Here is a 9,527-nt window from a genome sequence, read left to right as displayed (position 1 = left end):
TATATATTTAAAGAAATAATAAAGGGAGGGTGTTTCTATTTTGTGGTTTTGCATGAATAACTAGATGTCAATCGGGTAAATATTTAAATAACCCGATAAAATCTATTTGAGTTTTAGAATTTAAAATGGTACTTTCTACCAGGAAAGTTATAGTGACGACATTATACTTGGATTGGATTTCATGCTCAGCGGAGGTTGAGTTTTATTTATGTTTTTGAGATTACGTCAGACAAAAGAGAAACAGAAACCATCCCTGACTTCACCTGAAGTATTTCATCAGAGCAGTGGCAGGGAGGAAAAGGGAGCATTTTTTTAGAGCTACATGAATTCTAAGTTTGAATTATTTACCTATTTACAAAAGACTTAAGGGGGATTTTGTGTAGTTAAAAAGTATGAATTTTGCTAAAATAAATTAATGGTAGTCATGCATTTAATATCCCAAAATAGCATTTTGTTGATAATTGGATCACAGGCCTAACGTTGTTTTAATACACATCTTAAAATCTTGTTGGGTTGAATTTGCTTAAGTCTCTCTGTAGGAACTGTACAAGATTATGTGACTTTTAACCAGAGTGAAACCTATGGAAGCAGGTGCCTTTGGGGGTGCCTTGCACCTTCCAGTGGAGGCTTACTATGGAAGCATATTATCCGTAGCTTACACCTGTGCTTTGTCATGAAGTAGTCCCAAGTCTAAAATGGCACTGTGATTCCTTTATGTTACAATTTATTTTCACTTGCTGTCAGTCTGATTATTTAGGCCAGTGGTTCCTAACCTGGGGGTCCCGACCCCCACAAGGGGGCGCCAAAGCCTCTCAGTGGGTCGCCAGGACCTCTCCACTTTAAGGGGTTAAAACTTCATTTAATACTTGTTTATAGCCTACATTTTGCTCACATTTTTTTCATGAGTGAAAAGTTTACTGAAATTAAGACAGGAAATAATTAGTACAGAAAAAGTAACACACTTTTAAGAACATTTTGCTCAGCTCACTGTTTTATTTTCAAGTGTCAAAAGTTCATTAAAGATAGGACTGGTTTATTAATCCTAGCCTTTACAGTAAATAATCTAGTATAAACAGTAATAAACACGTTTATGTACATTTTGCTCAGTGTATTTTTTATGTGTCAAATGTTTATTGAAAGGAATGATTGATTTATCAGTGTTTACAAGAAACAATGTTTTCAGAAAAGTAATACAAACTGTCAAGCACATTATGCTCTGTTTGGTTTTGTTAATGACTTTGTTCTGTACTGGAGCCTACTATTACTGTTATCTATTCAATCAAAGCATATTAAAATGTGCTTGAACAATTTTATCATTTCTTAATAATGTTTGTACTTGAAGAGAGAATGGGAGGGGGTCGTCAAAAATTTTACTGGAAAAAAACGGGGTCCCTTGGGAAGAAGGTTGGGAACCACTGATTTAGGCTATCAAGCAGAATTGGGATCACTACTGAGCGATTTTAAGGACTTTTTTACTCACAATGTTAGTTGGACCCATTCACTTACGGTGTGTTATGCTAAGCTAAAGCTAAAGGAGTACAGCTGGGTCAGGAGAATCACTGGGCTGGTTAAAAATAATATTTTTCCCCACTTATCTAACTTTGGGAAATATGTAAATAGACACAATTTTCATTTGGGTAGAATATCCCTTTAATGCCCCATTTAAATTTAGACAAGGAGATATGATTCTCTAAAGTAAGCATCCATGATAACATGTTGATTTCATGGTGAGCTCCTGAGCTGTAGATCAAACAAACAAACAAACAAACAAACAAACAAACAAACAAACAAACAAACAAACAAACAAAAAGACTAAACAGCAGGTGTGTCTTCCACAACACAATGGTTATTTGAATTTTCTTCCTGTTTCCTCCTTCATATTTGAGCTTTCCGTGCCATCTTGCTCAGACTTCCTCTCACTGCAGGAACCTTTGGCCAAGTTCTTAAAGGGTCCCTGAATGAACTCTTTGACCCCTCCTGCTCAAAACTTCTCTGAAACAGGTTGTGAAGAATATCCAAGTGTAAAGCTCACTAGGAACCAGAGGTGTGACCAAGTCACTGCTCTTCAAGTCTCAAGTAAGTCACAAGTCTTTCCAGTCAAGTCTCAAGTCAAGTCCAAGTCAAAGGCAACCAAGTCCAAGTCTAGTCTAGTCAATGATGTGGAAGTCCAAGTCAAGTCCAAGTCCTTAACTTTGAATTTTCAAGTCATAATCAAGTCATCTGTCTAACTTCAATTTAAAGACGATAATAAATATTCCAGAAATAAAGCTTCTTAAAGCTTCATTTATTAGCTCAAACAAGCAGAAAGTGCAACTTAAACAGTTTCTAAACAAAGTGCTGCTGCATTTAGTACAAAATCAAACCCACAACCAAGAATGATTTCTGATTTTTGTCCATGTCGTGCCACTTTTCTGCTAAAATATCAAATAGGCTCAAGTCATCATCAAGTCAACACACGCAAGCCGATTCAAGTCGCAAGTCACTGGCGTTCAAGTCAGAGTCAAGTCGTAAGTCTATAGATTTTATCAAGTCAAGTCAGAAGTCATTACTGTAAAATAATGACTCGAGTCTGACTTGAATCCAAGTCATGTGACTCAAGTCCACACCTCTCCTAGGAACCCTTGTGAATTTTGTTCATTAGGCCCGAGCAGCGAAAACGCTGCGAAGGTCTCTTGATTTTTCATTTATTTTTCTAATTTCTAGGTTAAAATCAAGACAAATTTATTATAAGCTATTATTCTGTAAGATTTGGCATACATAAGGGCGTGTTTCTTTTTTGTTTACTTGTTGTTGTTTTATTTTCCAAAAGAAGAAAGAAAAAATTACACCTGTTTAACTCGGAAAGCATGTACTCAAAGAAAAGTCAGGTCCCACCGAGATTTGAACTCGGATCGCTGGATTCAGAGTCCAGAGTGCTAACCATTACACCATGGAACCACGTGATATGTATCAGCTTCAAATTGGATCTACTTATTAGTAATAAACAGCTGTGGTTTGTCCAAAGATGAACATTGTATTTGCATCTATTATATAAGTGACCACAGAAGAACAAAACGTGAACGGCTCCAGAGGTTGATTTCACCACTAATCAGCTCTCCCAGTGAAACGCAGCTGCCATCTGGTGGCCTAAAATGGAACAGCAACCACTAATGAAATCTCAGCAGAGCCAAGCCTGTTGTCTCTTAAATCTTTCATGTAGCATAAAATGACACAAACCTACTGCACAAAGCAAAAAGAACATTTTCCCATTACAATATCAAATATTGATAAAAAAGCGTTTGAAGTTGATTTGATCTTTGAGAATGATATAATACGCTTAGAGGGTTTTTTGTAGCTTTTGCTGAATGTTTTAGACCAGACACATCCATCCTTCTTCTTAGATTAATTTTAATATTCTTATGACTTTCCTTTTCATAAATATCTTCCTGAAGAGTTCACATTATTGCTGTTTGATGTTTGTAATGATTTATTTAGATTCTTGTTTGAGAGCATTTAGACACAGAGCCTCTGAAAATCAAAATCCTGGCTGAGATGAACACAGATGATGCATTAGGAATAGGGAAGCAACGATGCAGCGCCGGTTTGTTGGGTCCTCTTAGTTCCTGTGGCAGGACGTGACGATAATAAAGATCTGCAGCTGAGCTCTGCTATGGATTTGGTCACAGCAGAGTGCAGCCAAAGGATGCATATTTAAATGAAGCACTGTGGAATCGATCCTGATGGAAGGACTTTGTTTAGAAAACACAACACAGGTGGTAATTTGTCAGCGGGGCTGCCTCTGGCCAAAGTGGGTCCCTAAGCAGAATTATACTTTGAGGCCCCACTCATTATTGTATCAGGAAAGGCCAGCACTGACCTTGTTATGACAAGAAATCCATCATATATGATTTGTTTTGATCTCACATGGCAAATTACACAATGAAACGAATGCCTCGCAAAGATTTTAACACAAATACAACCAGAGCTAATAATGATTCTCATTATGTTTCGATGAGGAATCTATATTTTAATATTATATTTACTTATTTGTACATTTTGTACTTAGGCAAATCCAAAATGCATTTCCATTTTGGGTCAAATGAAGGATTATCTTGATTCATCTTAATTTTCAATTAAATTTTATATAAGTGTTGGGAATTAAATTCACCAAGATACCTTCATAAAACAGCCTTAAACTTAGGAAGCTGTCTGGTTCTCATATTTGGTTATCAGATTCATAAAGGGTAATAGCAACCATTTTTTTCCACTCTCTGAGCGTCTTTAATCTGTTCTAATTATACAACCTCAAAACTACCACGAACTTGTTCTACATTAATAATAGAGTTCATAGTACTGGATTTGTGAAACCTTTACATTTTAATTCATATTTATTTATTTTATTGTTCATCGTAGACCGTAATGTAATATATCCTATGTATTCCAACTTGCTTATTTCCTTTATTTAATTGTTTTATCTTCTTAAAATGTCTGAGTTTTACTTTAAAAGCTGACAAATAAAATGTTATCTTTAGAGCCTTAACAGCACAGAACCAACCGTGATGCCAAAGAGATAAACGTTTCCATTATTTTTATTTTTTTCATGTATCATTTGTGTGTTGAGATGTGAGAAGCAACGATTGTTTAAAAAAAAAAACAATGAACGTCTGTTGGAAAAGTACAATAAAGCCTCAGATTACAAATGTAATTTTATACATTCATATTATCTGCAAATAAAATACACATAACAATAACAATTATTGTATTTTTAACCCTAACCCTTTCACAATTCATGATTTTGCATCCCAAATCAACCCACTGGTCTTCTGTCAAGTTTACACATTTTTGCAGAGTGGCTGATGGTACAGCTGGAGATGGAGGTAGAGGCGGAGATGCCGAAGCTGATTTAAGTGTACAGTGTGCACACGTACAGATGCAGACCGACACACAAAAAACTGCTTTTCAACTTATTGTAGCTTCTGAACAAACTTTTATGATATTTTATGAGAAAACAGTGAATTTCATCTTCATGGTGGAGCATCCTACAGGAGTCCCTGAAGTCATCAGGATTCTTGATGATGATGATGATGATGATGATGATGATGATGATGATGATGATGAAGGTAACACAATGACGATGATGTGGTGTTTGTCTGTCATGTTCTGGATCCTAATGCTGAGCTTGTTTTTGACTTTGAGGGTCTGAATAGTGACGAGGAGTCGGAGGATGACCGATAATAGCTCTGATGGGTCAGCTTCAGGGTTCAGCGTTGACTGGGTGTGTGAGATAAACTCTGCTGATTATTTTCATGCGTGTGTTTCTTTGGAGCGTCTGAGAGCCATCTCCTCTGAAGACCTCTGCTCCAGACTGGTTCCCAGAGCCCAAACCTGAAATGTTGAATCCAGGAGAAGGGAAGGAAGCTGCTCAGCTGAGATTATAAACTGAGCTGCACTAATGAAGCACACACACACACACACACACACACACACACACACACACACACACACACACACACACACACACACACACACACACGCACACACACACACACACACACACACACACACACACACACACACACACACACACACACACACACACACACACACAAGAAGATTAAATAGTTTCTAATCACTTTGTCTGCCTTGAGGATTTAAAGAGCTACAGAACAACGACTCTTCTCAAACTCTGAATGAGCATTTACGTTTACATTCCATCCTGCTTTTGCACCTTTGGTTGAATTCTTGTACAAATGTTAACAAAGAAACCTAAAGTAACTCATGTATCAGCTGTTCCTCTGGAATAAAGATTATGGGAACCATGAAGTGATCCAGTGCTACTGTGAGAACCTTCGACCCACATGGAGACAACAGCAGGAGTCAGAACCACTCGGGTTCCTCCAGATGAGGAGGCTAATGCCCGTGTTATGTGTGTTTGTCATTCATTTAAAATGCCTGAAGCTCCCTTCACTCCTTTCATGATTCCACCAACAAGACTCTAAACAGCTGACAAATTATTCAGAAGAAGACCACTTTCATGCAGCTGCTTAGGAGAAAATTCCCACATCTGTCTGTTTTGGGAAGTTTGTTTCATGTTCTAGACGATGGGACTATAAGCTATCAACTTATAAAAGTATAAGCATAAAGCCCGCATTGCCTTCTGGGAAGTTGACAAACATTTTATATGTCCTTTTTTGGACATTTTAATAGGAAGGGAATCCCCCTCACAACATTTCCAAAGTAACCACACTTGCTGAGCCATTTTCAAACTCGAAATCTTTGATTATAAACATTCTCTTCTGGCACTCGCAGAGTACAGACGCTTCCCTTTTCGCTCCCTTATCTTTTTTTCCCAAGGCTCTTTGTCCTGTCTACCCACAGAGCGCTTCTCTGCACTTCTCCTGAAAATCCCTATTTTTTTAAAATGGATTTAATTAGTTGGTCATTCAACGCGATTGATAAGATTTTTTCAACGATGAGAATGGAGCAGGGGGCTCCCACTTGCCCGCAAGGGACACACCCGGTGGGGTATATGCTCGATTCCTGGAAGGAGTAGAAGATCGTATGCATCTCCCAGTTGTCCATTGAGGACGTCGAAGATGTGTGGATGTTTGGCCTGATGATCACTGGATTTCTTCTGATTGGAGTGGGAGGATATCTGGTTTTCTGGAAATTTGGGAAGACGGGAGTGATTGGAGGGCGACCCGCACCCACGGAAAGCACCGTTCGTGTGGAGACCTCACAGACTGGGATGTTACTTGAGGTGAATCGTAAGCTGGACAATGTTCTAGCTGCGTTACCGGTGTTAGTGCGCAAAATGGATGTCATCTCGGAGAGGGTCACCAGACAGTGTGGAGATGTTTAAAACCTGAATTGGCTTCACTGGAGGACTTGAATGATCAGTTACAGACTTGAAGGCAGAGAGAAAAATTATCTCTGCCTGACCCAAACAAAGTCTTGTTATCCGAAGCTGACGCCATGGCAGCCTTGTGAATGCCAACAACAAAACCCCCACGAAGGAAGGAGTGCAGACAGATGCTGTGAAAACCTGACCCCCCCCCCCCCACACACACACACACACACACTCACACACACACACCTTCGGATTGGTGGACTTCAGCCTGGTGAGGTCTTCAACCTGTAGGTGTCAACGTGCTCAGTGGATGAGCGCCATACAGGGCTGCTCTTGCTGGGGAAACAGGATCCCAGCCCCCCCCCCCCCCCCCCCCCCCCCGCCTTCCTCTCGGTGTCTCATGTTGTGAATTGTTGATGTTCGTGCTTATATGTTTGAGGCGTTTTTTTTGCATAGTAAAGCTACGCCCTGCCGGGAGTAACTCTGGTATGCCTTTTTCTCCCTCCCCCAATTTATCCTCATGTAATCCCCTTTTCATCTAATTGAAATGAGCGCTGTTATGGCTGCTCTCGTGGTCTGCCTGTATCTGTTCTGTCTACATGTGTGTGTAACCTTGGTCAGGCTGTGCTGCGGAGTCAAGTTCCTATGCTCTGGTTCGCTGGAGCGCTGGCTGGCAATAAAGCTTTCTGATTCTAAATAAAGATGGTTTCAAAATGTGTAGCTAGTTTTTTATGTTACCTTCATTTCTATTGAATAGACCTGATGTAATGTGGCGTGCTGTTGTTTAAATGAAATTTTATTTTGTAACTCTCAGAGCAAATATAGGGCAGAGTAGAACAGGGGCATGTTACACAACGTGCACATCTGATGGCACTTTTTGCACTGAAATCTTAATTATATTCATCTAGAATAAACCAGGAAATGTAATAAGTTAGATTTTTCTGTCACAGCTGAAAAGCAGCACCAGGTTTCCTCCTGATCACTTTTATCACCTTTATAAATAGATTGAAACACAACAATTTCAAGGTGTTTCCTCTCACTTTTTAAATGGGAATTCTTTTAGAAATATCATTGCTACCCTTGTTTTTATGCAAGCTGTGCAGCGATGGAGGGCTGGAAGATCAAACTTTTTAACCATTTAACAACAGGAAATGGTTATTTATCTCTAGTTTAACGCCACAGTGTGCTGCAGGAATGAAACCACTTTACTCAGATGGAAAATTATTAACCTTCGACTTTAAAAATGATGCTGATCATGAATGGAGTGCAGCCTTTTCTGCACTGAAGAATGAACAGAAAGGTGGCTGATCCTTTAAACAGGCTCAAATAAGCATGAATTGGCTTTTAAATAAGCATTATTTAATGAATACAACTGCAAATTGCACGCAACAAATATTAAATGCAAAATAGTCAATTCCACCTAGTTTCTTTTTTTATTTGAGAGTCAGTTGGGTCTCCAGGGCATTTTACTGCTGGCTGATTGGAGTGATGATGAACACTTGAGGAGCTGGAAAGTGTCATGCTGGCCTAAAACCTATTACTTTCTTCCAGTTTTAATTTTTTGGCTTTGGTTTGCAAACCATATTCCCAAATGCATTCTTCATGAATGCACACCCCCTTATCAGACTGTCACACCTCTTAATGATGAACTTTGTTTTGCACAGTTATTTGGACACATTTAATAGTTGTATTCACTTTCATTTTGAATGTTTACTTTGGTGTGATTTAGTTTTATAATGGCAACCCGAGTCAGGTCAAAATAAGAGTCTCCATTCTTAAATTAGAAAGATGTAAGGTCTATTTGAAAATGCCAAGTTTCCAAGTCCTCTAAGAAATGGGCATATTAGTGCCAATAAGATAAAAATAAAAAACTACCAAAAAATCAATAAAAAAGGTGGAAATGTCAAGATTAAAGTCAAAAAGTCAAGATCAAAAAGGCCAAACCAGGACATTTTCAAGAATAGCCTAAACCCTGTTGCTCCTGAACCTGACAAAAACCACAGCTTGACTTTTACTGGAGAATCATAATCATGTAACATTTTATGGGAATCAAATGTTTTGAGCTACAGCTAAATGTTTGAGGCTCCTAATGTGAAAGACTGAGTGCTGTTTTTGAGTCCTGCTGTGGAACCCCTCCAGATAAAAATGTATAAATAAAAAAGAACAGGGTTTGCTTTTTCTGTCTAGCTCTTACACACTCCTAGTGCATTAGTTTGCATAGACAGGATTGTTTTTGTGAATAATTTGAACTATGCTAATGCAATATCTTTTTTTTTCCACAGGATGTGTATTTTTGGGGAAATGATAACAAACAAATAAACAAACAAATAAATAAACAAACAAACAAACAAATAAATAACCTACTACATTTAATATAACTTTGAAATTATTTTATTACATTCCTGCTCCTTCGTCATGTTCTTGTGCCATTGACTCCCATGTAAAAAAATTCTAACAAGCTACAATGTTATTATTATTATTATTATTATTATTATTATATTTGGGTTCCCAGACCAGTCACAGACTCAATTTTAGGATTTTATAGTTTTTACACTAAATTGCACATTTTTCTCAAATCCAGCAGGACTGATACTGCATTCAAATTAAAAAATAAAAATATTTTTATGCCAATTTGTGACACTCCAAGGTATTGAAAGCTCACCCACAAATCACCTGGAAATAACACACACAAAAATAT

The 9,527-nt window shown here is 38.1% G+C and overlaps 1 non-coding gene across 1 annotated transcript; it reads right to left on the bottom strand.

Moving 5' to 3' along the window:
• Positions 1 to 2,865: 2,865 nt before the first annotated feature.
• trnaq-cug (transfer RNA glutamine (anticodon CUG)) lies at positions 2,866 to 2,937 on the bottom strand. Its single transcript has one exon. It is a non-coding gene; the product is annotated as a tRNA-Gln (tRNA).
• Positions 2,938 to 9,527: the final 6,590 nt, after the last annotated feature.

The sequence above is a fragment of the Nothobranchius furzeri genome, chromosome 4 (assembly GCF_043380555.1).
Source record: "Nothobranchius furzeri strain GRZ-AD chromosome 4, NfurGRZ-RIMD1, whole genome shotgun sequence".
Classification (NCBI taxonomy): domain Eukaryota; kingdom Metazoa; phylum Chordata; class Actinopteri; order Cyprinodontiformes; family Nothobranchiidae; genus Nothobranchius; species Nothobranchius furzeri.
The sequence above is the reverse complement of the archived record's forward strand: the minus strand, read 5'-3'. Positions and strand labels throughout refer to the sequence as shown.